The sequence below is a fragment of the Argiope bruennichi genome, chromosome 10, assembly GCF_947563725.1.
Source record: "Argiope bruennichi chromosome 10, qqArgBrue1.1, whole genome shotgun sequence".
Classification (NCBI taxonomy): domain Eukaryota; kingdom Metazoa; phylum Arthropoda; class Arachnida; order Araneae; family Araneidae; genus Argiope; species Argiope bruennichi.
In genome coordinates this window covers 80457927-80480510 of record NC_079160.1, presented here as the reverse complement: position 1 = coordinate 80480510, position 22584 = coordinate 80457927, and the positions used below count along the sequence as shown (strand labels likewise).

The 22584-nt window shown below is 40.3% G+C and overlaps 54 non-coding genes across 54 annotated transcripts; all 54 read left to right on the top strand.

Moving 5' to 3' along the window:
• Nucleotides 1–465: 465 nt before the first annotated feature.
• Nucleotides 466–538, top strand: Trnar-ucg (transfer RNA arginine (anticodon UCG)). The gene has a single exon. It is a non-coding gene; the product is annotated as a tRNA-Arg (tRNA).
• A 302-nt stretch (nucleotides 539–840) lies between these two features.
• Nucleotides 841–913, top strand: Trnar-ucg (transfer RNA arginine (anticodon UCG)). The gene has a single exon. It is a non-coding gene; the product is annotated as a tRNA-Arg (tRNA).
• Nucleotides 914–1215: 302 nt separating this feature from the next.
• On the top strand, nucleotides 1216–1288 carry Trnar-ucg (transfer RNA arginine (anticodon UCG)). Its single transcript has one exon. It is a non-coding gene; the product is annotated as a tRNA-Arg (tRNA).
• Nucleotides 1289–1590: 302 nt separating this feature from the next.
• On the top strand, nucleotides 1591–1663 carry Trnar-ucg (transfer RNA arginine (anticodon UCG)). The gene has a single exon. It is a non-coding gene; the product is annotated as a tRNA-Arg (tRNA).
• A 302-nt stretch (nucleotides 1664–1965) lies between these two features.
• Trnar-ucg (transfer RNA arginine (anticodon UCG)) lies at nucleotides 1966–2038 on the top strand. The gene has a single exon. It is a non-coding gene; the product is annotated as a tRNA-Arg (tRNA).
• Nucleotides 2039–2340: 302 nt separating this feature from the next.
• Trnar-ucg (transfer RNA arginine (anticodon UCG)) lies at nucleotides 2341–2413 on the top strand. The gene has a single exon. It is a non-coding gene; the product is annotated as a tRNA-Arg (tRNA).
• Nucleotides 2414–2716: 303 nt separating this feature from the next.
• Nucleotides 2717–2789, top strand: Trnar-ucg (transfer RNA arginine (anticodon UCG)). Its single transcript has one exon. It is a non-coding gene; the product is annotated as a tRNA-Arg (tRNA).
• A 302-nt stretch (nucleotides 2790–3091) lies between these two features.
• Nucleotides 3092–3164, top strand: Trnar-ucg (transfer RNA arginine (anticodon UCG)). The gene has a single exon. It is a non-coding gene; the product is annotated as a tRNA-Arg (tRNA).
• Nucleotides 3165–3466: 302 nt separating this feature from the next.
• On the top strand, nucleotides 3467–3539 carry Trnar-ucg (transfer RNA arginine (anticodon UCG)). Its single transcript has one exon. It is a non-coding gene; the product is annotated as a tRNA-Arg (tRNA).
• A 116-nt stretch (nucleotides 3540–3655) lies between these two features.
• Nucleotides 3656–3728, top strand: Trnar-ucg (transfer RNA arginine (anticodon UCG)). The gene has a single exon. It is a non-coding gene; the product is annotated as a tRNA-Arg (tRNA).
• Nucleotides 3729–3841: 113 nt separating this feature from the next.
• Nucleotides 3842–3914, top strand: Trnar-ucg (transfer RNA arginine (anticodon UCG)). The gene has a single exon. It is a non-coding gene; the product is annotated as a tRNA-Arg (tRNA).
• Nucleotides 3915–4216: 302 nt separating this feature from the next.
• Trnar-ucg (transfer RNA arginine (anticodon UCG)) lies at nucleotides 4217–4289 on the top strand. The gene has a single exon. It is a non-coding gene; the product is annotated as a tRNA-Arg (tRNA).
• Nucleotides 4290–4591: 302 nt separating this feature from the next.
• Nucleotides 4592–4664, top strand: Trnar-ucg (transfer RNA arginine (anticodon UCG)). Its single transcript has one exon. It is a non-coding gene; the product is annotated as a tRNA-Arg (tRNA).
• A 302-nt stretch (nucleotides 4665–4966) lies between these two features.
• On the top strand, nucleotides 4967–5039 carry Trnar-ucg (transfer RNA arginine (anticodon UCG)). The gene has a single exon. It is a non-coding gene; the product is annotated as a tRNA-Arg (tRNA).
• Nucleotides 5040–5155: 116 nt separating this feature from the next.
• Trnar-ucg (transfer RNA arginine (anticodon UCG)) lies at nucleotides 5156–5228 on the top strand. Its single transcript has one exon. It is a non-coding gene; the product is annotated as a tRNA-Arg (tRNA).
• Nucleotides 5229–5341: 113 nt separating this feature from the next.
• Trnar-ucg (transfer RNA arginine (anticodon UCG)) lies at nucleotides 5342–5414 on the top strand. The gene has a single exon. It is a non-coding gene; the product is annotated as a tRNA-Arg (tRNA).
• A 302-nt stretch (nucleotides 5415–5716) lies between these two features.
• On the top strand, nucleotides 5717–5789 carry Trnar-ucg (transfer RNA arginine (anticodon UCG)). The gene has a single exon. It is a non-coding gene; the product is annotated as a tRNA-Arg (tRNA).
• A 302-nt stretch (nucleotides 5790–6091) lies between these two features.
• Nucleotides 6092–6164, top strand: Trnar-ucg (transfer RNA arginine (anticodon UCG)). Its single transcript has one exon. It is a non-coding gene; the product is annotated as a tRNA-Arg (tRNA).
• Nucleotides 6165–6466: 302 nt separating this feature from the next.
• On the top strand, nucleotides 6467–6539 carry Trnar-ucg (transfer RNA arginine (anticodon UCG)). Its single transcript has one exon. It is a non-coding gene; the product is annotated as a tRNA-Arg (tRNA).
• Nucleotides 6540–6841: 302 nt separating this feature from the next.
• Trnar-ucg (transfer RNA arginine (anticodon UCG)) lies at nucleotides 6842–6914 on the top strand. The gene has a single exon. It is a non-coding gene; the product is annotated as a tRNA-Arg (tRNA).
• A 303-nt stretch (nucleotides 6915–7217) lies between these two features.
• Nucleotides 7218–7290, top strand: Trnar-ucg (transfer RNA arginine (anticodon UCG)). Its single transcript has one exon. It is a non-coding gene; the product is annotated as a tRNA-Arg (tRNA).
• A 302-nt stretch (nucleotides 7291–7592) lies between these two features.
• On the top strand, nucleotides 7593–7665 carry Trnar-ucg (transfer RNA arginine (anticodon UCG)). Its single transcript has one exon. It is a non-coding gene; the product is annotated as a tRNA-Arg (tRNA).
• A 302-nt stretch (nucleotides 7666–7967) lies between these two features.
• On the top strand, nucleotides 7968–8040 carry Trnar-ucg (transfer RNA arginine (anticodon UCG)). The gene has a single exon. It is a non-coding gene; the product is annotated as a tRNA-Arg (tRNA).
• Nucleotides 8041–8342: 302 nt separating this feature from the next.
• Nucleotides 8343–8415, top strand: Trnar-ucg (transfer RNA arginine (anticodon UCG)). Its single transcript has one exon. It is a non-coding gene; the product is annotated as a tRNA-Arg (tRNA).
• A 302-nt stretch (nucleotides 8416–8717) lies between these two features.
• Trnar-ucg (transfer RNA arginine (anticodon UCG)) lies at nucleotides 8718–8790 on the top strand. The gene has a single exon. It is a non-coding gene; the product is annotated as a tRNA-Arg (tRNA).
• A 302-nt stretch (nucleotides 8791–9092) lies between these two features.
• On the top strand, nucleotides 9093–9165 carry Trnar-ucg (transfer RNA arginine (anticodon UCG)). Its single transcript has one exon. It is a non-coding gene; the product is annotated as a tRNA-Arg (tRNA).
• Nucleotides 9166–9467: 302 nt separating this feature from the next.
• Nucleotides 9468–9540, top strand: Trnar-ucg (transfer RNA arginine (anticodon UCG)). Its single transcript has one exon. It is a non-coding gene; the product is annotated as a tRNA-Arg (tRNA).
• Nucleotides 9541–12550: 3010 nt separating this feature from the next.
• Nucleotides 12551–12623, top strand: Trnar-ucg (transfer RNA arginine (anticodon UCG)). The gene has a single exon. It is a non-coding gene; the product is annotated as a tRNA-Arg (tRNA).
• A 302-nt stretch (nucleotides 12624–12925) lies between these two features.
• On the top strand, nucleotides 12926–12998 carry Trnar-ucg (transfer RNA arginine (anticodon UCG)). Its single transcript has one exon. It is a non-coding gene; the product is annotated as a tRNA-Arg (tRNA).
• Nucleotides 12999–13300: 302 nt separating this feature from the next.
• On the top strand, nucleotides 13301–13373 carry Trnar-ucg (transfer RNA arginine (anticodon UCG)). The gene has a single exon. It is a non-coding gene; the product is annotated as a tRNA-Arg (tRNA).
• A 677-nt stretch (nucleotides 13374–14050) lies between these two features.
• On the top strand, nucleotides 14051–14123 carry Trnar-ucg (transfer RNA arginine (anticodon UCG)). The gene has a single exon. It is a non-coding gene; the product is annotated as a tRNA-Arg (tRNA).
• Nucleotides 14124–14425: 302 nt separating this feature from the next.
• Trnar-ucg (transfer RNA arginine (anticodon UCG)) lies at nucleotides 14426–14498 on the top strand. Its single transcript has one exon. It is a non-coding gene; the product is annotated as a tRNA-Arg (tRNA).
• A 303-nt stretch (nucleotides 14499–14801) lies between these two features.
• Nucleotides 14802–14874, top strand: Trnar-ucg (transfer RNA arginine (anticodon UCG)). Its single transcript has one exon. It is a non-coding gene; the product is annotated as a tRNA-Arg (tRNA).
• A 302-nt stretch (nucleotides 14875–15176) lies between these two features.
• On the top strand, nucleotides 15177–15249 carry Trnar-ucg (transfer RNA arginine (anticodon UCG)). The gene has a single exon. It is a non-coding gene; the product is annotated as a tRNA-Arg (tRNA).
• Nucleotides 15250–15551: 302 nt separating this feature from the next.
• Nucleotides 15552–15624, top strand: Trnar-ucg (transfer RNA arginine (anticodon UCG)). Its single transcript has one exon. It is a non-coding gene; the product is annotated as a tRNA-Arg (tRNA).
• A 302-nt stretch (nucleotides 15625–15926) lies between these two features.
• Nucleotides 15927–15999, top strand: Trnar-ucg (transfer RNA arginine (anticodon UCG)). The gene has a single exon. It is a non-coding gene; the product is annotated as a tRNA-Arg (tRNA).
• Nucleotides 16000–16302: 303 nt separating this feature from the next.
• On the top strand, nucleotides 16303–16375 carry Trnar-ucg (transfer RNA arginine (anticodon UCG)). The gene has a single exon. It is a non-coding gene; the product is annotated as a tRNA-Arg (tRNA).
• A 303-nt stretch (nucleotides 16376–16678) lies between these two features.
• Trnar-ucg (transfer RNA arginine (anticodon UCG)) lies at nucleotides 16679–16751 on the top strand. Its single transcript has one exon. It is a non-coding gene; the product is annotated as a tRNA-Arg (tRNA).
• Nucleotides 16752–17053: 302 nt separating this feature from the next.
• Trnar-ucg (transfer RNA arginine (anticodon UCG)) lies at nucleotides 17054–17126 on the top strand. The gene has a single exon. It is a non-coding gene; the product is annotated as a tRNA-Arg (tRNA).
• Nucleotides 17127–17242: 116 nt separating this feature from the next.
• Trnar-ucg (transfer RNA arginine (anticodon UCG)) lies at nucleotides 17243–17315 on the top strand. The gene has a single exon. It is a non-coding gene; the product is annotated as a tRNA-Arg (tRNA).
• Nucleotides 17316–17428: 113 nt separating this feature from the next.
• Nucleotides 17429–17501, top strand: Trnar-ucg (transfer RNA arginine (anticodon UCG)). The gene has a single exon. It is a non-coding gene; the product is annotated as a tRNA-Arg (tRNA).
• Nucleotides 17502–17803: 302 nt separating this feature from the next.
• Trnar-ucg (transfer RNA arginine (anticodon UCG)) lies at nucleotides 17804–17876 on the top strand. The gene has a single exon. It is a non-coding gene; the product is annotated as a tRNA-Arg (tRNA).
• Nucleotides 17877–18178: 302 nt separating this feature from the next.
• Nucleotides 18179–18251, top strand: Trnar-ucg (transfer RNA arginine (anticodon UCG)). The gene has a single exon. It is a non-coding gene; the product is annotated as a tRNA-Arg (tRNA).
• Nucleotides 18252–18553: 302 nt separating this feature from the next.
• On the top strand, nucleotides 18554–18626 carry Trnar-ucg (transfer RNA arginine (anticodon UCG)). Its single transcript has one exon. It is a non-coding gene; the product is annotated as a tRNA-Arg (tRNA).
• A 303-nt stretch (nucleotides 18627–18929) lies between these two features.
• Trnar-ucg (transfer RNA arginine (anticodon UCG)) lies at nucleotides 18930–19002 on the top strand. Its single transcript has one exon. It is a non-coding gene; the product is annotated as a tRNA-Arg (tRNA).
• Nucleotides 19003–19304: 302 nt separating this feature from the next.
• On the top strand, nucleotides 19305–19377 carry Trnar-ucg (transfer RNA arginine (anticodon UCG)). The gene has a single exon. It is a non-coding gene; the product is annotated as a tRNA-Arg (tRNA).
• A 302-nt stretch (nucleotides 19378–19679) lies between these two features.
• Trnar-ucg (transfer RNA arginine (anticodon UCG)) lies at nucleotides 19680–19752 on the top strand. The gene has a single exon. It is a non-coding gene; the product is annotated as a tRNA-Arg (tRNA).
• A 302-nt stretch (nucleotides 19753–20054) lies between these two features.
• Trnar-ucg (transfer RNA arginine (anticodon UCG)) lies at nucleotides 20055–20127 on the top strand. The gene has a single exon. It is a non-coding gene; the product is annotated as a tRNA-Arg (tRNA).
• Nucleotides 20128–20429: 302 nt separating this feature from the next.
• On the top strand, nucleotides 20430–20502 carry Trnar-ucg (transfer RNA arginine (anticodon UCG)). The gene has a single exon. It is a non-coding gene; the product is annotated as a tRNA-Arg (tRNA).
• A 302-nt stretch (nucleotides 20503–20804) lies between these two features.
• Trnar-ucg (transfer RNA arginine (anticodon UCG)) lies at nucleotides 20805–20877 on the top strand. The gene has a single exon. It is a non-coding gene; the product is annotated as a tRNA-Arg (tRNA).
• A 302-nt stretch (nucleotides 20878–21179) lies between these two features.
• Trnar-ucg (transfer RNA arginine (anticodon UCG)) lies at nucleotides 21180–21252 on the top strand. Its single transcript has one exon. It is a non-coding gene; the product is annotated as a tRNA-Arg (tRNA).
• A 302-nt stretch (nucleotides 21253–21554) lies between these two features.
• Trnar-ucg (transfer RNA arginine (anticodon UCG)) lies at nucleotides 21555–21627 on the top strand. Its single transcript has one exon. It is a non-coding gene; the product is annotated as a tRNA-Arg (tRNA).
• Nucleotides 21628–21929: 302 nt separating this feature from the next.
• On the top strand, nucleotides 21930–22002 carry Trnar-ucg (transfer RNA arginine (anticodon UCG)). Its single transcript has one exon. It is a non-coding gene; the product is annotated as a tRNA-Arg (tRNA).
• Nucleotides 22003–22304: 302 nt separating this feature from the next.
• On the top strand, nucleotides 22305–22377 carry Trnar-ucg (transfer RNA arginine (anticodon UCG)). The gene has a single exon. It is a non-coding gene; the product is annotated as a tRNA-Arg (tRNA).
• Nucleotides 22378–22584: the final 207 nt, after the last annotated feature.

Below are 22584 nucleotides of genomic sequence, written 5' to 3'. Positions count from 1 at the left end.
CTGAAGACATCATCAAGAGGTTTGCTTCACTTTTGGGCAATATGTTTGAAAAATATTCGCTGAAAAAGGGTTTGAATTACGTGATTTAACGTCCACGTGGCCTAACGGATAAGTTGTCTGACTTCGAATCAGAAGATTGCAGGTTCGAATCCTGCCGTGGCCTGGAAATTTCCTCCTGCTTTCGTAACGAAATCCTTCGAGCACCATAACGAATTTTGACCGCATTTTATGTTTTAATAGTCAGTCACGCTAAAGAACGAAAGGGGTATTTTGAAAACCATCCGTGTGGGTTAATGGATAAAACGTCTGACTTCGAATCAGAAAATTTTAGGTTCGAATCCTGTCACAGACGTGGTATCCGTTTTGACCAATATTCTGAAGACATCATCAAGATGTTTGCTTCACTTTTGGGCAATATGTTTGAAAAATATTCGCTGAAAAAGGGTTTGAATTACGTGATTTAACGTCCACGTGGCCTAACGGATAAGGCGTCTGACTTCGAATCAGAAGATTGCAGGTTCGAATCCTGCCGTGGACTGGAAATTTCCTCCTGCTTTCGTAACGAAATCCTTCGAGCACCAAAACGAATTTTGACCGCATTTTATGTTTTAATAGTCAGTCACGCTAAAGAACGAAAGGGGTATTTTGAAAACCGTCCGTGTGGCTTAATGGATATAACGTCTCACTTCGAATCAGAAAATTGTAGGTTCGAATCCTGTCACAGACGTGGTATCCGTTTTGACCAATATTCTGAAGATATCATCAAGATGTTTGCTTCACTTTTGGGCAATATGTTTGAAAAATATTCGCTGAAAAAGGGTTTGAATTACGTGATTTAACGTCCACGTGGCCTAACGGATAAGGCGTCTGACTTCGAATCAGAAGATTGCAGGTTCGAATCCTGCCGTGGACTGGAAATTTCCTCCTGCTTTCTTAACGAAATCCTTCGAGCACCAAAACGAATTTTGATCACATTTTATGTTTTAATAGTCAGTCACGCTAAAGAACTAAAGGGGTATTTTGAAAACCGTGCGTGTGGCTTAATGGATAAAACGTCCGACTTGGAATCAGAAAATTGTAGGTTCGAATCCTGTCACAGACGTGGTATCCGTTTTGACCAATATTCTGAAGACATCATCAAGATGTTTGCTTCACTTTTGGGCAATATGTTTGAAAAATATTCGCTGAAAAAGGGTTTGAATTACGTGATTAAACGTCCACGTGGCCTAACGGATAAGGCGTCTGACTTCGAATCAAAAGATTGCAGGTTCGATTCCTGCCGTGGACTGGAAATTTCCTCCTGCTCTCGTAACGAAATCATTCGAGCACCAAAACGAATTTTGACCGCATTTTATGTTTTAATAGTCAGTCACGCTAAAGAACGAAAGGGGTATTTTGAAAACCGTCCGTGTGGCTTAATGGATAAAACGTCGGACTTCGAATCAGAAAATTGTAGGTTCGAATCCTGTCACAGACGTGGTATCCGTTTTGACCAATATTCTGAAGACATCATCAAGATGTTTGCTTCACTTTTGGGCAATATGTTTGAAAAATATTCGCTGAAAAAGGGTTTGAATTACGTGATTTAACGTCCACGTGGCCTAACGGATAAGGCGTCTGACTTCGAATCAGAAGATTGCAGGTTCGACTCCTGCCGTGGACTGGAAATTTCCTTATGCTTTCGTAACGAAATCATTCGAAAACCATAACGAATTTTGACCTCGTTTTATGTTTTAATAGTCAGTCACGCTAAAGAACGAAAGGGGTATTTTAAAAACCGTCCGTGTGGCTTAATGGATAAAACGTCTGTCTTCGAAACAGAAAATTGTAGGTTCGAATCCTGTCACAGACGTGGTATCCGTTTTGACCAATATTCTGAAGACATCATCAAGAGGTTTGCTTCACTTTTGGGCAATATGTTTGAAAAATATTCGCTGAAAAAGGGTTTGAATTACGTGATTTAACGTCCACGTGGCCTAACGGATAAGGCGTCTGACTTCGAATCAGAAGATTGCAGGTTCGAATCCTGCCGTGGCCTGGAAATTTCCTCCTGCTTTCGTAACGAAATCCTTCGAGCACCATAACGAATTTTGACCGCATTTTATGTTTTAATAGTCAGTCACGCTAAAGAACGAAAGGGGTATTTTGAAAACCATCCGTGTGGGTTAATGGATAAAACGTCTGACTTCGAATCAGAAAATTTTAGATTCGAATCCTGTCACAGACGTGGTATCCGTTTTGACCAATATTCTGAAGACATCATCAAGATGTTTGCTTCACTTTTGGGCAATATGTTTGAAAAATATTCGCTGAAAAAGGGTTTGAATTACGTGATTTAACGTCCACGTGGCCTAACGGATAAGGCGTCTGACTTCGAATCAGAAGATTGCAGGTTCGAATCCTGCCATGGACTGGAAATTTCCTCCTGCTTTCGTAACGAAATCCTTCGAGCACCAAAACGAATTTTTTACCGCTTTTTATGTTTTAATAGTCAGTCACGCTAAAGAACGAAAGGGATGTTTTGAAAACCGTCCGTGTGGCTTAATGGATAAAACGTCTGACTTCGAATCAGAAAATTGTAGGTTCGAATCCTGTCACAGACGTGGTATCCGTTTTGACCAATATTCTGAAGACATCATCAAGATGTTTGCTTCACTTTTGGGCAATATGTTTGAAAAATATTCGCTGAAAAAGGGTTTGAATTACGTGATTTAACGTCCACGTGGCCTAACGGATAAGGCGTCTTACTTCGAATAAGAAGATTGCAGGTTCGACTCCTGCCGTGGACTGGAAATTTCCTCCTGCTTTCGTAACGAAATCATTCGAGCACCAAAACGAATTTTGACCGCATTTTATGTTTTAATAGTCAGTCACGCTAAAGAACGAAAGGGGTATTTTGAAAACCGTCCTTGTGGCTTAATGGATATAACGTCTGACTTCGAATCAGAAAATTGTAGGTTCGAATCCTGTCACAGACGTGGTATCCGTTTTGACCAATATTCTGAAGATATCATCAAGATGTTTGCTTCACTTTTGGGCAATATGTTTGAAAAATATTCACTGAAAAAGGGTTTGAATTACGGGATTTAACGTCCACGTGGCCTAACGGATAAGGCGTCTGACTTCGAATCAGAAGATTGCAGGTTCGAATCCTGCCGTGGACTGGAAATTTCCTCCTGCTTTCGTAACGAAATCCTTCGAGCACCAAAACGAATTTTGACCGCATTTTATGTTTTAATAGTCAGTCACGCTAAAGAACGAAAGGGGTATTTTGAAAACCGTCCGTGTGGCTTAATGGATAAAACGTCTGACTTCGAATCAGAAAATTGTAGGTTCGAATCCTGTCACAGACGTGGTATCCGTTTTGACCAATATTCTGAAGACATCATCAAGATGTTTGCTTCACTTTTGGGCAATATGTTTGAAAAATATTCGCTGAAAAAGGGTTTGAATTACGTGATTTTACGTCCACGTGGCCTAACGGATAAGGCGTCTGACTTCGAATCAGAAGATTGCAGGTTCGAATCCTGCCGTGGACTAGAAATTTCCTCCTGCTTTCGTAACGAAATCCTTCGAGCACCAAAACGAATTTTGACCGCATTTTATGTTTTAATAGTCAGTCACGCTAAAGAACGAAAGGGGTATTTTGAAAACCGTCCGTGTGGCTTAATGGATAAAACGTCTGACTTCGAATCAGAAAATTGTAGGTTCGAATCCTGCCACAGACGTGGTATCCGTTTTGACCAATATTCTGAAGATATCATCAAGATGTTTGCTTCACTTTTGGGCAATATGTTTGAAAAATATTCACTGAAAAAGGGTTTGAATTACGGGATTTAACGTCCACGTGGCCTAACGGATAAGGCGTCTGACTTCGAATCAGAAGATTGCAGGTTCGAATCCTGCCGTGGACTGGAAATTTCCTCCTGCTTTCTTAACGAAATCCTTCGAGCACCAAAACGAATTTTGATCGCATTTTATGTTTTAATAGTCAGCCACGCTAAAGAACGAAAGGGGTATTTTGAAAACCGTCCGTGTGGCTTAATGGATAAAACGTCTGACTTCGAGTCAGAAAATTGTAGGTTCGAATCCTGTCACAGACGTGGTATCCGTTTTGACCAATATTCTGAAGATATCATCAAGATGTTTGCTTCACTTTTGGGCAATATGATTGAAAAATATTCGCTGAAAAAGGGTTTGAATTACGTGATTTAACGCCCACGTGGCCTAACGGATAAGGCGTCTGACTTCGAATCAGAAGATTGCAGGTTCGAATCCTGCCGTGGACTGGAAATTTCCTCCTGCTTTCGTAACGAAATCCTTCGAGCACCAAAACGAATTTTGACCGCATTTTATGTTTTAATAGTCAGTCACGCTAAAGAACGAAAGGGGTATTTTGAAAACCGTCCGTGTGGCTTCATGGATAAAACGTCTGACTTCGAATCAGAAAATTGTAGGTTCGAATCCTGTCACAGACGTGGTATCCGTTTTGACCAATATTCTGAAGACATCATCAAGATGTCTGCTTCACTTTTGGGCAATATGTTTGAAAAATATTCGCTGAAAAAGTGTTTGAATTACGTGATTTAACGTCCACGTGGCCTAACGGATAAGGCGTCTGACTTCGAATCAGAAGATTGCAGGTTCGAATCCTGCCGTGGACTGGAAATTTCCTCCTGCTTTCGTAACGAAATCCTTCGAGCACCAAAACGAATTTTGACCGCATTTTATGTTTTAATAGTCAGTCACGCTAAAGAACGAAAGGGGTATTTTGAAAACCGTCCGTGTGGCTTAATGGATAAAACGTCTGACTTCGAATCAGAAAATTGTAGGTTCGAATCCTGTCACAGACGTGGTATCCGTTTTGACCAATATTCTGAAGACATCATCAAGATGTTTGCTTCACTTTTGGGCAATATGTTTGAAAAATATTCGCTGAAAAAGGGTTTGAATTACGTGATTTTACGTCCACGTGGCCTAACGGATAAGGCGTCTGACTTCGAATCAGAAGATTGCAGGTTCGAATCCTGCCGTGGACTGGAAATTTCCTCCTGCTTTCTTAACGAAATCCTTCGAGCACCAAAACGAATTTTGATCGCATTTTATGTTTTAATAGTCAGTCACGCTAAAGAACGAAAGGGGTATTTTGAAAACCGTCCGTGTGGCTTAATGGATAAAACGTCTGACTTCGAATCAGAAAATTGTAGGTTCGAATCCTGCCACAGACGTGGTATCCGTTTTGACCAATATTCTGAAGATATCATCAAGATGTTTGCTTCACTTTTGGGCAATATGTTTGAAAAATATTCGCTGAAAAAGGGTTTGAATTACGTGATTTAACGCCCACGTGGCCTAACGGATAAGGCGTCTGACTTCGAATCAGAAGATTGCAGGTTCGAATCCTGCCGTGGACTGGAAATTTCCTCCTGCTTTCGTAACGAAATCCTTCGAGCACCAAAACGTATTTTGACCGCATTTTATGTTTTAATAGTCAGTCACGCTAAAGAACGAAAGGGGTATTTTGAAAACCGTCCGTGTGGCTTCATGGATAAAACGTCTGACTTCGAATCAGAAAATTGTAGGTTCGAATCCTGTCACAGACGTGGTATCCGTTTTGACCAATATTCTGAAGACATCATCAAGATGTCTGCTTCACTTTTGGGCAATATGTTTGAAAAATATTCGCTGAAAAAGTGTTTGAATTACGTGATTTAACGTCCACGTGGCCTAACGGATAAGGCGTCTGACTTCGAATCAGAAGATTGCAGGTTCGAATCCTGCCGTGGACTGGAAATTTCCTCCTGCTTTCGTAACGAAATCCTTCGAGCACCAAAACGAATTTTGACCGCATTTTATGTTTTAATAGTCAGTCACGCTAAAGAACGAAAGGGGTATTTTGAAAACCGTCCGTGTGGCTTAATGGATAAAACGTCTGACTTCGAATCAGAAAATTGTAGGTTCGAATCCTGTCACAGACGTGGTATCCGTTTTGACCAATATTCTGAAGACATCATCAAGATGTTTGCTTCACTTTTGGGCAATATGTTTGAAAAATATTCGCTGAAAAAGGGTTTGAATTAGGTGATTTAACGTCCACGTGGCCTAACGGATAAGGCGTCTGACTTCGAATCAGAAGATTGCAGGTTCGAATCCTGCCGTGGACTGGAAATTTCTTCCTGCTTTCGTAACGAAGTCCTTCGAGCACCAAAACGAATTTTGACCGCATTTTATGTTTTAATAGTCAGTCACGCTAAAGAACGAAAGGGGTATTTTGAAAACCGTCCGTGTGGCTTAATGGATATAACGTCTGACTTCGAATCAGAAAATTGTAGGTTCGAATCCTGTCACAGACGTGGTATCCGTTTTGACCAATATTCTGAAGATATCATCAAGATGTTTGCTTCACTTTTGGGCAATATGTTTGAAAAATATTCACTGAAAAAGGGTTTGAATTACGTGATTTAACGTCCACGTGGCCTAACGGATAAGGCGTCTGACTTCGAATCAGAAGATTGCAGGTTCGAATCCTGCCGTGGACTGGAAATTTCCTCCTGCTTTCTTAACGAAATCCTTCGAGCACCAAAACGAATTTTGATCGCATTTTATGTTTTAATAGTCAGTCACGCTAAAGAACTAAAGGGGTATTTTGAAAACCGTCCGTGTGGCTTAATGGATAAAACGTCCGACTTGGAATCAGAAAATTGTAGGTTCGAATCCTGTCACAGACGTGGTATCCGTTTTGACCAATATTCTGAAGACATCATCAAGATGTTTGCTTCACTTTTGGGCAATATGTTTGAAAAATATTCGCTGAAAAAGGGTTTGAATTACGTGATTTAACGTCCACGTGGCCTAACGGATAAGGCGTCTGACTTCGAATCAGAAGATTGCAGGTTCGAATCCTGCCGTGGACTGGAAATTTCCTCCTGCTTTCGTAACGAAATCCTTCGAGCACCAAAACGAATTTTTTACCGCTTTTTATGTTTTAATAGTCAGTCACGCTAAAGAACGAAAGGGGTATTTTGAAAACCGTCCGTGTGGCTTAATGGATAAAACGTCTGACTTCGAATCAGAAAATTGTAGGTTCGAATCCTGTCACAGACGTGGTATCCGTTTTGACCAATATTCTGAAGATATAATCAAGATGTTTGCTTCACTTTTGGGCAATATGTTTGAAAAATATTCGCTGAAAAAGGGTTTGAATTACGTGATTTAACGCCCACGTGGCCTAACGGATAAGGCGTCTGACTTCGAATCAGAAGATTGCAGGTTCGAATCCTGCCGTGGACTGGAAATTTCCTCCTGCTTTCGTAACGAAATCCTTCGAGCACCAAAACGAATTTTGACCGCATTTTATGTTTTAATAGTCAGTCACGCTAAAGAACGAAAGGGGTATTTTGAAAACCGTCCGTGTGGCTTAATGGATAAAACGTCTGACTTCGAATCAGAAAATTGTAGGTTCGAATCCTGTCACAGACGTGGTATCCGTTTTGACCAATATTCTGAAGACATCATCAAGATGTCTGCTTCACTTTTGGGCAATATGTTTGAAAAATATTCGCTGAAAAAGTGTTTGAATTACGTGATTTAACGTCCACGTGGCCTAACGGATAAGGCGTCTGACTTCGAATCAGAAGATTGCAGGTTCGAATCCTGCCGTGGACTAGAAATTTCCTCCTGCTTTCGTAACGAAATCCTTCGAGCACCAAAACGAATTTTGACCGCATTTTATGTTTTAATAGTCAGTCACGCTAAAGAACGAAAGGGGTATTTTGAAAACCGTCCGTGTGGCTTAATGGATATAACGTCTCACTTCGAATCAGAAAATTGTAGGTTCGAATCCTGTCACAGACGTGGTATCCGTTTTGACCAATATTCTGAAGATATCATCAAGATGTTTGCTTCACTTTTGGGCAATATGTTTGAAAAATATTCGCTGAAAAAGGGTTTGAATTATATGATTTAACGTCCACGTGGCCTAACGGATAAGGCGTCTGACTTCGAATCAGAAGATTGCAGGTTCGAATCCTGCCGTGGACTGGAAATTTCCTCCTGCTTTCTTAACGAAATCCTTCGAGCACCAAAACGAATTTTGATCGCATTTTATGTTTTAATAGTCAGTCACGCTAAAGAACGAAAGGGGTATTTTGAAAACCGTCCGTGTGGCTTAATGGATATAACGTCTCACTTCGAATCAGAAAATTGTAGGTTCGAATCCTGTCACAGACGTGGTATCCGTTTTGACCAATATTCTGAAGATATCATCAAGATGTTTGCTTCACTTTTGGGCAATATGTTTGAAAAATATTCGCTGAAAAAGGGTTTGAATTACGTGATTTAACGTCCACGTGGCCTAACGGATAAGGCGTCTGACTTCGAATCAGAAGATTGCAGGTTCGAATCCTGCCGTGGACTGGAAATTTCCTCCTGCTTTCTTAACGAAATCCTTCGAGCACCAAAACGAATTTTGATCGCATTTTATGTTTTAATAGTCAGTCACGCTAAAGAACTAAAGGGGTATTTTGAAAACCGTCCGTGTGGCTTAATGGATAAAACGTCCGACTTGGAATCAGAAAATTGTAGGTTCGAATCCTGTCACAGACGTGGTATCCGTTTTGACCAATATTCTGAAGACCTCATCAAGATGTTTGCTTCACTTTTGGGCAATATGTTTGAAAAATATTCGCTGAAAAAGGGTTTGAATTACGTGATTTAACGTCCACGTGGCCTAACGGATAAGGCGTCTGACTTCGAATCAGAAGATTGCAGGTTCGAATCCTGCCGTGGACTGGAAATTTCCTCCTGCTTTCGTAACGAAATCCTTCGAGCACCAAAACGAATTTTGAACGCATTTTATGTTTTAATAGTCAGACACGCTAAAGAACGAAAGGGGTATTATGAAAACCGTCCGTGTGGCTTAATGGATAAAACGTCTGACTTCGAATCAGAAAATTGTAGGTTCGAATCCTGTCACAGACGTGGTATCCGTTTTGACCAATATTCTGAAGACATCATCAAGATGTTTGCTTCACTTTTGGGCAATATGTTTGAAAAATATTCGCTGAAAAAGGGTTTGAATTACGTGATTTAACGTCCACGTGGCCTAACGGATAAGGCGTCTGACTTCGAATCAGAAGATTGCAGGTTCGAATCCTGCCGTGGACTGGAAATTTCCTCCTGCTTTCGTAACGAAATCCTTCGAGCACCAAAACGAATTTTGACCGCATTTTATGTTTTAATAGTCAGTCACGCTAAAGAACGAAAGGGGTATTTTGAAAACCGTCCGTGTGGCTTAATGGATAAAACGTCTGACTTCGAATCAGAAAATTGTAGGTTCGAATCCTGTCACAGACGTGGTATCCGTTTTGACCAATATTCTGAAGACCTCATTAAGATGTTTGCTTCACTTTTGGGCAATATGTTTGAAAAATATTCGCTGAAAAAGGGTTTGAATTACGTGATTTAACGTCCACGTGGCCTAACGGATAAGGCGTCTGACTTCGAATCAGAAGATTGCAGGTTCGAATCCTGCCGTGGACTGGAAATTTCCTCCTGCTTTCGTAACGAAATCCTTCGAGCACAAAAACGAATTTTGACCGCATTTTATGTTTTAATAGTCAGTCACGCTAAAGAACTAAAGGGGTATTTTGAAAACCGTCCGTGTGGCTTAACCCGCGAGCGCGCGCGTCGGGCCTCAGAGGCCCGAGCGCTTGAAAAAAATTCTGCAGAAAATCGGTTTTTCAGCGTAGAAACTCAAGTTCCCCAGTAGCTGCGTTCAAGGTCATTTGCCACCTGACCCCAGTCATTCTAGGAATTTCACCCCTCTCGTTTCTTGGAAAATGGAACACCTGCTGTCAGAAACAGCTGCGCGGGCCTAGAAAGCCCGATGCGAGCGTTCGCATAGCTATTTTTGTAAGCAGTGGAGACGGTCGCAATAATGTCTCGATACTTGAGTTATAAAGAGGAATGCGAAAGATTACAAAAATTATTAGCGGAAGTTTCAACAGATGAAGAATCTCTTAATGAGGAAGATGAAGAAATTGTTGATGAAGAATTAATTAGTGATCATCAATAGAATTCAGAAGAGGAGCTAGATTCAGACAGTGAAGTGTACGTTTGTGAATCCACCGATGATTACGTTGGGAAAGACGGTAAAACGATATGGCATAAAAAGGAGCCAAGGAAAAATGTGAGAACTCCTGCTCACAATATCATTTCAAAACTGCCTTGAAATATTGTCCAAACAAAAAATGTATCCTCGCCAATAAATTCTTGGACATTTCTGATTGATGAAAGTATGATATCAATTATTGTCGAGTGCACGAATATTTTTATTCGATCAATTGCATGTAAATTTGGAAGAGAAAGAGACGTTCATCCTACAAAAATTTCTGAAATAAAGGCATTTATAGGACTTCTCTATTTTGGTGGACTGCACATATCTTCCCATGTAAATGTAAAGGACCTCTGGGCTACTGATGGAACAAGAATTGACATATTCCACCGTACTATGTCATATAAACGTTTTTTATTTCTGATGAGGTGTGTCAGATTTGATGATATAAGAGATCGTTCTTCTAGAAGAGAAGTGGATAAACTTGCTCCCATCAGAAATATTTTTGAAATGTTCGTCGCAAATTGTCAAAAAGTTCAAACTCTTGGAGAATATGTGGCAATCGACGAAAAATTAGAACCGTTCAGAGGAAGGTGTTCATTTCGACAGTACATGCCAAATAAACCAGCCAAGTATGGAATAAAAATTTTTGCCTTGGTAGATGCGAGAATATTTTATACATGGAACCTAGAGATTTATGCAGGAACTCAACCAGCAGGACCATATAACGTTGAAAATGGCCCAGAAAAAATTGTAAAGAGATTACTAGAACCTATTTTCAATTCAGGACGCAACCTAACTGTTGACAATTGGTACACTAGCTATGATTTAGCAAAAGACCTCTTGAAGAAAAAAATTACACTTGTGGGAACAGTCCGAAAAAATAAAAGGGAGCTTCCAAAGGAATTCATTTCTGGAAAAAAACGAGAGCAATATTCAACATTATTTGGATTCCAAAAAAATTTGACACTGGTTTCTTACGTACCGAAAAAAAAACAAATGTGTTGTTCTTTTATCTTCAATGCATAATGGTGGTACAATTGACGCTTCTACAGGAGAAGCAAAGAAACCAGAGATTATAACATTTTATAAGTTAAGGGCGCAGTTGATGTAGTGGATGAAATGTCAGCTACATATTCTACTGCGAGGATAAATAAAAGATGGCCTATGGTCATATTTTTCAGCATGCTGAATATTCCTACTGTAAATTCTCGTATCATATTACTGTCATCAAATACGCCACCCGTTCAGTATAAGAAAAGAAGTTTATTCATAAAAGATCTTTCTTTAGAATTATTGAAGGACCACCTTCAAGAAAGAAGTATGCAGGCTACTCTTCCCCGTCAATTGCGTGACCAATTGAATTGTAACCGCAGTGAAAATTGCGATACTCCTCCGCAAAAAAAGCAAAAAATTTCTAGAAAAAGATGCCATGTATGTCCCAGTACAAAGGACAGAAAATCCCAAATGTGTTGTTCCGCGTGTAAAAAAAATGTATGCGGGGAACATAGCAGCGTTGTTTGCTGCAAATGTCTCTAAAATGTAAGTTTTATTTTAATTTACTAATGTAGAAATAATTTTTATTAACAAATACTAGTAATAATTTATGTCTCATGTATGTTTTGTAATTTTCAGTTTTAAAGAGAAAAGAACCTTTAAACAATTTTAAATATTTTGTACTTAAACTAGTTGTAATTGTGTAAATTGAAAGTGGCATTTATCTGAAAAACATTATTTTATATTTTCAGTAGTATGCTTTTGTGAAACTTAGATTTTCGGTAACGTAAATGTAATTTTATTTGCGTGTTTCTCACGAAAAACGTTTCCGGGCCTGCGAAGCCCGATGCGCGTCTTCGAGTCACAACAGAAGCGCGCGTCTTCGCGGGTTAATGGATAAAACGTCCGACTTGGAATCAGAAAATTGTAGGTTCGAATCCTGTCACAGACGTGGTATCCGTTTTGGCCAATATTCTGAAGACATCATCAAGATGTTTGCTTCACTTTTGGGCAATATGTTTGAAAAATATTCGCTGAAAAAGGGTTTGAATTACGTGATTAAACGTCCACGTGGCCTAACGGATAAGGCGTCTGACTTCGAATCAAAAGATTGCATGTTCGAATCCTGCAGTGGACTGGAAATTTCCTCCTGCTCTCGTAACGAAATCATTCGAGCACCAAAACGAATTTTGACCGCATTTTATGTTTTAATAGTCAGTCACGCTAAAGAACGAAAGGGGTATTTTGAAAACCGTCCGTGTGGCTTAATGGATAAAACGTCTGACTTCGAATCAGAAAATTGTAGGTTCGAATCCTGTCACAGACGTGGTATCCGTTTTGACCAATATTCTGAAGATATCATCAAGATGTTTGCTTCACTTTTGGGCAATATGTTTGAAAAATATTCGCTGAAAAAGGGTTTGAATTACGTGATTTAACGTCCACGTGGCCTAACGGATAAGGCGTCTGACTTCGAATCAGAAGATTGCAGGTTCGAATCCTGCCGTGGACTGGAAATTTCCTCCTGCTTTCTTAACGAAATCCTTCGAGCACCAAAACGAATTTTGATCACATTTTATGTTTTAATAGTCAGTCACGCTAAAGAACTAAAGGGGTATTTTGAAAACCGTCCGTGTGGCTTAATGGATAAAACGTCCGACTTGGAATCAGAAAATTGTAGGTTCGAATCCTGTCACAGACGTTGTATCCGTTTTGACCAATATTCTGAAGACATCATCAAGATGTTTGCTTCACTATTGGGCAATATGTTTGAAAAATATTCGCTGAAAAAGGGTTTGAATTACGTGATTAAACGTCCACGTGGCCTAACGGATAAGGCGTCTGACTTCGAATCAAAAGATTGCAGGTTCGAATCCTGCCGTGGACTGGAAATTTCCTCCTGCTCTCGTAACGAAATCATTCGAGCACCAAAACGAATTTTGACCGCATTTTATGTTTTAATAGTCAGTCACGCTAAAGAACTAAAGGGGTATTTTGAAAACCGTCCGTGTGGCTTAATGGATAAAACGTTCGACTTGGAATCAGAAAATTGTAGGTTCGAATCCTGTCACAGACGTGGTATCCGTTTTGACCAATATTCTGAAGACATCATCAAGATGTTTGCTTCACTTTTGGGCAATATGTTTGAAAAATATTCGCTGAAAAAGGGTTTATATTACGTGATTAAACGTCCACGTGGCCTAACGGATAAGGCGTCTGACTTCGAATCAAAAGATTGCATGTTCGAATCCTGCCGTGGACTGGAAATTTCCTCCTGCTCTCGTAACGAAATCATTCGAGCACCAAAACGAATTTTGACCGCATTTTAGGTTTTAATAGTCAGTCACGCTAAAGAACGAAAGGGGTATTTTGAAAACCGTCCGTGTGGCTTAATGGATAAAACGTCTGACTTCGAATCAGAAAATTGGAGGTTCGAATCCTGTCACAGACGTGGTATCCGTTTTGACCAATATTCTGAAGACATCATCAAGATGTTTGCTTCACTTTTGGGCAATATGTTTGAAAAATATTCGCTGAAAAAGGGTTTGAATTACGTGATTTAACGTCCACGTGGCCTAACGGATAAGGCGTCTGACTTCGAATCAAAAGATTGCATGTTCGAATCCTGCCGTGTACTGGAAATTTCCTCCTGCTCTCGTAACGAAATCATTCGAGCACCAAAACGAATTTTGACCGCATTTTATGTTTTAATAGTCAGTCACGCTAAAGAACGAAAGGGGTATTTTGAAAACCGTCCGTGTGGCTTAATGGATAAAACGTCTGACTTCGAATCAGAAAATTGTAGGTTCGAATCCTGTCACAGACGTGGTATCCGTTTTGACCAATATTCTGAAGACCTCATCAAGATGTTTGCTTCACTTTTGGGCAATATGTTTGAAAAATATTCGCTGAAAAAGGGTTTGAATTACGTGATTTAACGTCCACGTGGCCTAACGGATAAGGCGTCTGACTTCGAATCAGAAGATTGCAGGTTCGAATCCTGCCGTGGACTGGAAATTTCCTCCTGCTTTCGTAACGAAATCCTTCGAGCACCAAAACAAATTTTGAACGCATTTTATGTTTTAATAGTCAGACACGCTAAAGAACGAAAGGGGTATTTTGAAAACCGTCCGTGTGGCTTATTGGATAAAACGTCTGACTTCGAATCAGAAAATTGTTGGTTCGAATCCTGTCACAGACGTGGTATCCGTTTTGACCAATATTCTGAAGACATCATCAAGAGGTTTGCTTCACTTTTGGGCAATATGTTTGAAAAATATTCGCTGAAAAAGGGTTTGAATTACGTGATTTAACGTCCACGTGGCCTAACGGATAAGGCGTCTGACTTCGAATCAGAAGATTGCAGGTTCGAATCCTGCCGTGGACTGGAAATTTCCTCCTGCTTTCGTAACGAAATCCTTCGAGCACCAAAACGAATTTTTTACCGCTTTTTATGTTTTAATAGTCAGTCACGCTAAAGAACGAAAGGGGTATTTTGAAAACCGTCCGTGTGGCTTAATGGATAAAACGTCTGACTTCGAATCAGAAAATTGTAGGTTCGAATCCTGTCACAGACGTGGTATCCGTTTTGACCAATATTCAGAAGACATCATCAAGATGTCTGCTTCACTTTTGGGCAATATGTTTGAAAAATATTCGCTGAAAAAGTGTTTGAATTACGTGATTTAACGTCCACGTGGCCTAACGGATAAGGCGTCTGACTTCGAATCAGAAGATTGCAGGTTCGAATCCTGCCGTGGACTGGAAATTTCCTCCTGCTTTCGTAACGAAATCCTTCGAGCACCAAAACGAATTTTGACCGCATTTTATGTTTTAATAGTCAGTCACGCTAAAGAACGAAAGGGGTATTTTGAAAACCGTCCGTGTGGCTTAATGGATAAAACGTCTGACTTCGAATCAGAAAATTGTAGGTTCGAATCCTGTCACAGACGTGGTATCCGTTTTGACCAATATTCTGAAGACATCATCAAGATGTTTGCTTCACTTTTGGGCAATATGTTTGAAAAATATTCGCTGAAAAAGGGTTTGAATTAGGTGATTTAACGTCCACGTGGCCTAACGGATAAGGCGTCTGACTTCGAATCAGAAGATTGCAGGTTCGAATCCTGCCGTGGACTAGAAATTTCCTCCTGCTTTCGTAACGAAATCCTTCGAGCACCAAAACGAATTTTGACCGCATTTTATGTTTTAATAGTCAGTCACGCTAAAGAACGAAAGGGGTATTTTGAAAACCGTCCGTGTGGCTTAATGGATATAACGTCTCACTTCGAATCAGAAAATTGTAGGTTCGAATCCTGTCACAGACGTGGTATCCGTTTTGACCAATATTCTGAAGATATCATCAAGATGTTTGCTTCACTTTTGGGCAATATGTTTGAAAAATATTCGCTGAAAAAGGGTTTGAATTACGTGATTAAACGTCCACGTGGCCTAACGGATAAGGCGTCTGACTTCGAATCAGAAGATTGCAGGTTCGAATCCTGCCGTGGACTGGAAATTTCCTCCTGCTTTCTTAACGAAATCCTTCGAGCACCAAAACGAATTTTGATCACATTTTATGTTTTAATAGTCAGTCACGCTAAAGAACTAAAGGGGTATTTTGAAAACCGTCCGTGTGGCTTAATGGATAAAACGTCCGACTTGGAATCAGAAAATTGTAGGTTCGAATCCTGTCACAGACGTGGTATCCGTTTTGACCAATATTCTGAAGACATCATCAAGATGTTTGCTTCACTTTTGGGCAATATGTTTGAAAGATATTCGCTGAAAAAGGGTTTGAATTACGTGATTTAACGTCCACGTGGCCTAACGGATAAGGCGTCTGACTTCGAATCAGAAGATTGCAGGTTCGAATCCTGCCATGGACTGGAAATTTCCTCCTGCTTTCGTAACGAAATCCTTCGAGCACCAAAACGAATTTTTTACCGCTTTTTATGTTTTAATAGTCAGTCACGCTAAAGAACGAAAGGGATATTTTGAAAACCGTCCGTGTGGCTTAATGGATAAAACGTCTGACTTCGAATCAGAAAATTGTAGGTTCGAATCCTGTCACAGACGTGGTATCCGTTTTGACCAATATTCTGAAGACATCATCAAGATGTTTGCTTCACTTTTGGGCAATATGTTTAAAAAATATTCGCTGAAAAAGGGTTTGAATTAGGTGATTTAACGTCCACGTGGCCTAACGGATAAGGCGTCTGACTTCGAATCAGAAGATTGCAGGTTCGAATCCTGCCATGGACTGGAAATTTCCTCCTGCTTTCGTAACGAAATCCGTCGAGCACCAAAACGAATTTTTTACCGCTTTTTATGTTTTAATAGTCAGTCACGCTAAAGAGCGAAAGGGATATTTTGAAAACCGTCCGTGTGGCTTAATGGATAAAACGTCTGACTTCGAATCAGAAAATTGTAGGTTCGAATCCTGTCACAGACGTGGTATCCGTTTTGACCAATATTCTGAAGATATCATCAAGATGTTTGCTTCACTTTTGGGCAATATGTTTGAAAAATATTCGCTGAAAAAGGGTTTGAATTACGTGATTTAACGCCCACGTGGCCTAACGGATAAGGCGTCTGACTTCGAATCAGAAGATTGCAGGTTCGAATCCTGCCGTGGACTGGAAATTTCCTCCTGCTTTCGTAACGAAATCCTTCGAGCACCAAAACGAATTTTGACCGCATTTTATGTTTTAATAGTCAGTCACGCTAAAGAACGAAAGGGGTATTTTGAAAACCGTCCGTGTGGCTTCATGGATAAAACGTCTGACTTCGAATCAGAAAATTGTAGGTTCGAATCCTGTCACAGACGTGGTATCCGTTTTGACCAATATTCTGAAGACATCATCAAGATGTCTGCTTCACTTTTGGGCAATATGTTTGAAAAATATTCGCTGAAAAAGTGTTTGAATTACGTGATTTAACGTCCACGTGGCCTAACGGATAAGGCGTCTGACTTCGAATCAGAAGATTGCAGGTTCGAATCCTGCCGTGGACTGGAAATTTCCTCCTGCTTTCGTAACGAAATCCTTCGAGCACCAAAACGAATTTTGACCGCATTTTATGTTTTAATAGTCAGTCACGCTAAAGAACGAAAGGGGTATTTTGAAAACCGTCTGTGTGGCTTAATGGATAAAACGTCTGACTTCGAATCAGAAAATTGTAGGTTCGAATCCTGTCACAGACGTGGTATCCGTTTTGACCAATATTCTGAAGACATCATCAAGATGTTTGCTTCACTTTTGGGCAATATGTTTGAAAAATATTCGCTGAAAAAGGGTTTGAATTAGGTAATTTAACGTCCACGTGGCCTAACGGATAAGGCGTCTGACTTCGAATCAGAAGATTGCAGGTTCGAATCCTGCCGTGGACTGGAAATTTCCTCCTGCTTTCGTAACGAAATCCTTCGAGCACCAAAACGAATTTTGACCGCATTTTATGTTTTAATAGTCAGTCACGCTAAAGAACGAAAGGGGTATTTTGAAAACCGTCCGTGTGGCTTAATGGATATAACGTCTGACTTCGAATCAGAAAATTGTAGGTTCGAATCCTGTCACAGACGTGGTATCCGTTTTGACCAATATTCTGGAGATATCATCAAGATGTTTGCTTCACTTTTGGGCAATATGTTTGAAAAATATTCACTGAAAAAGGGTTTGAATTACGGGATTTAACGTCCACATGGCCTAACGGATAAGGCGTCTGACTTCGAATCAGAAGATTGCAGGTTCGAATCCTGCCGTGGACTGGAAATTTCCTCCTGCTTTCTTAACGAAATCCTTCGAGCACCAAAACGAATTTTGATCGCATTTTATGTTTTAATAGTGAGTCACGCTAAAGAACTAAAGGGGTATTTTGAAAACCGTCCGTGTGGCTTAATGGATAAAACGTCCGACTTGGAATCAGAAAATTGTAGGTTCGAATCCTGTCACAGACGTGGTATCCGTTTTGACCAATATTCTGAAGACATCATCAAGATGTTTGCTTCACTTTTGGGCAATATGTTTGAAAAATATTCGCTGAAAAAGGGTTTGAATTACGTGATTAAACGTCCACGTGGCCTAACGGATAAGGCGTCTGACTTCGAATCAAAAGATTGCAGGTTCGAATCCTGCCGTGGACTGGAAATTTCCTCCTGCTCTCGTAACGAAATCATTCGAGCACCAAAACGAATTTTGACCGCATTTTATGTTTTAATAGTCAGTCACGCTAAAGAACGAAAGGGGTATTTTGAAAACCGTCCGTGTGGCTTAATGGATAAAACGTCTGACTTCGAATCAGAAAATTGTAGGTTCGAATCCTGTCACAGACGTGGTATCCGTTTTGACCAATATTCTGAAGACCTCATCAAGATGTTTGCTTCACTTTTGGGCAATATGTTTGAAAAATATTCGCTGAAAAAGGGTTTGAATTACGTGATTTAACGTCCACGTGGCCTAACGGATAAGGCGTCTGACTTCGAATCAGAAGATTGCAGGTTCGAATCCTGCCGTGGACTGGAAATTTCCTCCTGCTTTCGTAACGAAATCCTTCGAGCACCAATAACAAATTTTGAACGCATTTTATGTTTTAATAGTCAGACACGCTAAAGAACGAAAGGGGTATTTTGAAAACCGTCCGTGTGGCTTATTGGATAAAACGTCTGAATACGAATCAGAAAATTGTTGGTTCGAATCCTGTCACAGACGTGGTATCCGTTTTGACCAATATTCTGAAGACATCATCAAGATGTTTGCTTCACTTTTGGGCAATATGTTTGAAAAATATTCGCTGAAAAAGGGTTTGAATTACGTGATTTAACGTCAACGTGGCCTAACGGATAAGGCGTCTGACTTCGAATCAGAAGATTGCAGGTTCGAATCCTGCCGTGGACTGGAAATTTCCTCCTGCTTTCGTAACGAAATCCTTCGAGCACCAAAACGAATTTTGACCGCATTTTATGTTTTAATAGTCAGTCACGCTAAAGAACGAAAGGGGTATTTTGAAAACCGTCCGTGTGGCTTAATGGATAAAACGTCTGACTTCGAATCAGAAAATTGTAAGTTCGAATAATGTCACAGACGTGGTATCCGTTTTGACCAATATTCTGAAGACATCATCAAGATGTTTGCTTCACTTTTGGGCAATATGTTTGAAAACTATTCGCTGAAAAGGGGTTTGAATTACGTGATTTAACGTCCACGTGGCCTAACGGATAAGGCGTCTGACTTCGAATCAGAAGATTGCAGGTTCGAATCCTGCCGTGGACTGGAAATTTCCTCCTGCTTTCGTAACGAAATCCTTCGAGTACCAAAACGAATTTCGACCGCATTTTATGTTTTAATAGTCAGTCACGCTAAAGAACGAAAGGGGTATTTTGAAAACAGTCCGTGTGGCTTCATCGATAAAACGTCTGACTTCGAATCAGAAAATTGTAGGTTCGAATCCTGTCACAGACGTGGTATCCGTTTTGACCAATATTCTGAAGACATCATCAAGATGTCTGCTTCACTTTTGGGCAATATGTTTGAAAAATATTCGCTGAAAAAGTGTTTGAATTACGTGATTTAACGTCCACGTGGCCTAACGGATAAGGCGTCTGACTTCGAATCAGAAGATTGCAGGTTCGAATCCTGCCGTGGACTGGAAATTTCCTCATGCTTTCGTAACGAAATCCTTCGAGCACCAAAACGAATTTTGACCGCATTTTATGTTTTAATAGTCAGTCACGCTAAAGAACGAAAGGGGTATTTTGAAAACCGTCCGTGTGGCTTAATGGATAAAACGTCTGACTTCGAATCAGAAAATTGTAGGTTCGAATCCTGTCACAGACGTGGTATCCGTTTTGACCAATATTCTGAAGACATCATCAAGATGTTTGCTTCACTTTTGGGCAATATGTTTGAAAAATATTCGCTGAAAAAGGGTTTGAATTAGGTGATTTAACGTCCACGTGGCCTAACGGATAAGGCGTCTGACTTCGAATCAGAAGATTGCAGGTTCGAATCCTGCCGTGGACTGGAAATTTCCTCCTGCTTTCGTAAAGAAATCCTTCGAGTACCAAAACGAATTTCGACCGCATTTTATGTTTTAATAGTCAGTCACGCTAAAGAACGAAAGGGGTATTTTGAAAACCGTCCGTGTGGCTTCATGGATAAAACGTCTGACTTCGAATCAGAAAATTGTAGGTTCGAATCCTGTCACAGACGTGGTATCCGTTTTGACCAATATTCTGAAGACATCATCAAGATGTCTGCTTCACTTTTGGGCAATATGTTTGAAAAATATTCGCTGAAAAAGTGTTTGAATTACGTGATTTAACGTCCACGTGGCCTAACGGATAAGGCGTCTGACTTCGAATCAGAAGATTGCAGGTTCGAATCCTGCCGTGGACTGGAAATTTCCTCATGCTTTCGTAACGAAATCCTTCGAGCACCAAAACGAATTTTGACCGCATTTTATGTTTTAATAGTCAGTCACGCTAAAGAACGAAAGGGGTATTTTGAAAACCGTCCGTGTGGCTTAATGGATAAAACGTCTGACTTCGAATCAGAAAATTGTAGGTTCGAATCCTGTCACAGACGTGGTATCCGTTTTGACCAATATTCTGAAGACATCATCAAGATGTTTGCTTCACTTTTGGGCAATATGTTTGAAAAGTATTCGCTGAAAAAGGGTTTGAATTACGTGATTGAACGTCCACGTGGCCTAACGGATAAGGCGTCTGACTTCGAATCAGAAGATTGCAGGTTCGAATCCTGCCGTGGACTGGAAATTTCCTCCTGCTTTCGTAACGAAATCCTTCGAGCACCAAAACGAATTTTGAACGCATTTTATGTTTTAATAGTCAGACACGCTAAAGAACGAAAGGGGTATTTTGAAAACCGTCCGTGTGGCTTAATGGATAAAACGTCTGACTTCGAATCAGAAAATTGTAGGTTCGAATCCTGTCACAGACGTGGTATCCGTTTTGACCAATATTCTGAAGACATCATCAAGATGTTTGCTTCACTTTTGGGCAATATGTTTGAAAAATATTCGCTGAAAAGGGGTTTGAATTACGTGATTTAACGTCCACGTGGCCTAACGGATAAGGCGTCTGACTTCGAATCAGAAGATTGCAGGTTCGAATCCTGCCGTGGACTGGAAATTTCCTCCTGCTTTCGTAACGAAATCCTTCGAGCACCAAAACGAATTTTGACCGCATTTTATGTTTTAATAGTCAGTCACGCTAAAGAACTAAAGGGGTATTTTGAAAACCGTCCGTGTGGCTTAATGGATAAAACGTCCGACTTGGAATCAGAAAATTGTAGGTTCGAATCCTGTCACAGACGTGGTATCCGTTTTGACCAATATTCTGAAGACATCATCAAGATGTTTGCTTCACTTTTGGGCAATATGTTTGAAAAATATTCGCTGAAAAAGGGTTTGAATTACGTGATTAAACGTCCACTTGGCCTAACGGATAAGGCGTCTGACTTCGAATCAAAAGATTGCAGGTTCGAATCCTGCCGTGGACTGGAAATTTCCTCCTGCTCTCGTAACGAAATCATTCGAGCACCAAAACGAATTGTGACCGCATTTTATGTTTTAATAGTCAGTCACGCTAAAGAACGACAGGGGTATTTTGAAAACCGTCCGTGTGGCTTAATGGATAAAACGTCTGACTTCGAATCAGAAAATTGTAGGTTCGAATCCTGTCACAGACGTGGTATCCGTTTTGACCAATATTCTGAAGACATCATCAAGATGTTTGCTTCACTTTTGGGCAATATGTTTGAAAAATATTCGCTGAAAAAGGGTTTGAATTACGTGATTTAACGTCCACGTGGCCTAACGGATAAGGCGTCTGACTTCGAATCAGAAGATTGCAGGTTCGAATCCTGCCGTGGACTGGAAATTTCCTCCTGCTTTCGTAACGAAATCCTTCGAGCACCAAAACGAATTTTGACCGCATTTTATGTTTTAATAGTCAGTCACGCTAAAGAACGAAAGGGGTATTTTGAAAACCGTCTGTGTGGCTTAATGGATAAAACGTCTGAGTTTGAATCAGAAAATTGTAGGTTCGAATCCTGTCACAGACGTGGTATCCGTTTTGACCAATATTCTGAAGATATCATCAAGATGTTTGCTTCACTTTTGGGCAATATGTTTGAAAAATATTCGCTGAAAAAGGGTTTGAATTAGGTGATTTAACGTCCACGTGGCCTAACGGATAAGGCGTCTGACTTCGAATCAGAAGATTGCAGGTTCGAATCCTGCCGTGGACTGGAAATTTCCTCCTGCTTTCGTAACGAAATCCTTCGAGCACCAAAACGAATTTTGACCGCATTTTATGTTTTAATAGTCAGTCACGCTAAAGAACGAAAGGGGTATTTTGAAAACCGTCCGTGTGGCTTAATGGATATAACGTCTGACTTCGAATCAGAAAATTGTAAGTTCGAATCCTGTCACAGACGTGGTATCCGTTTTGACCA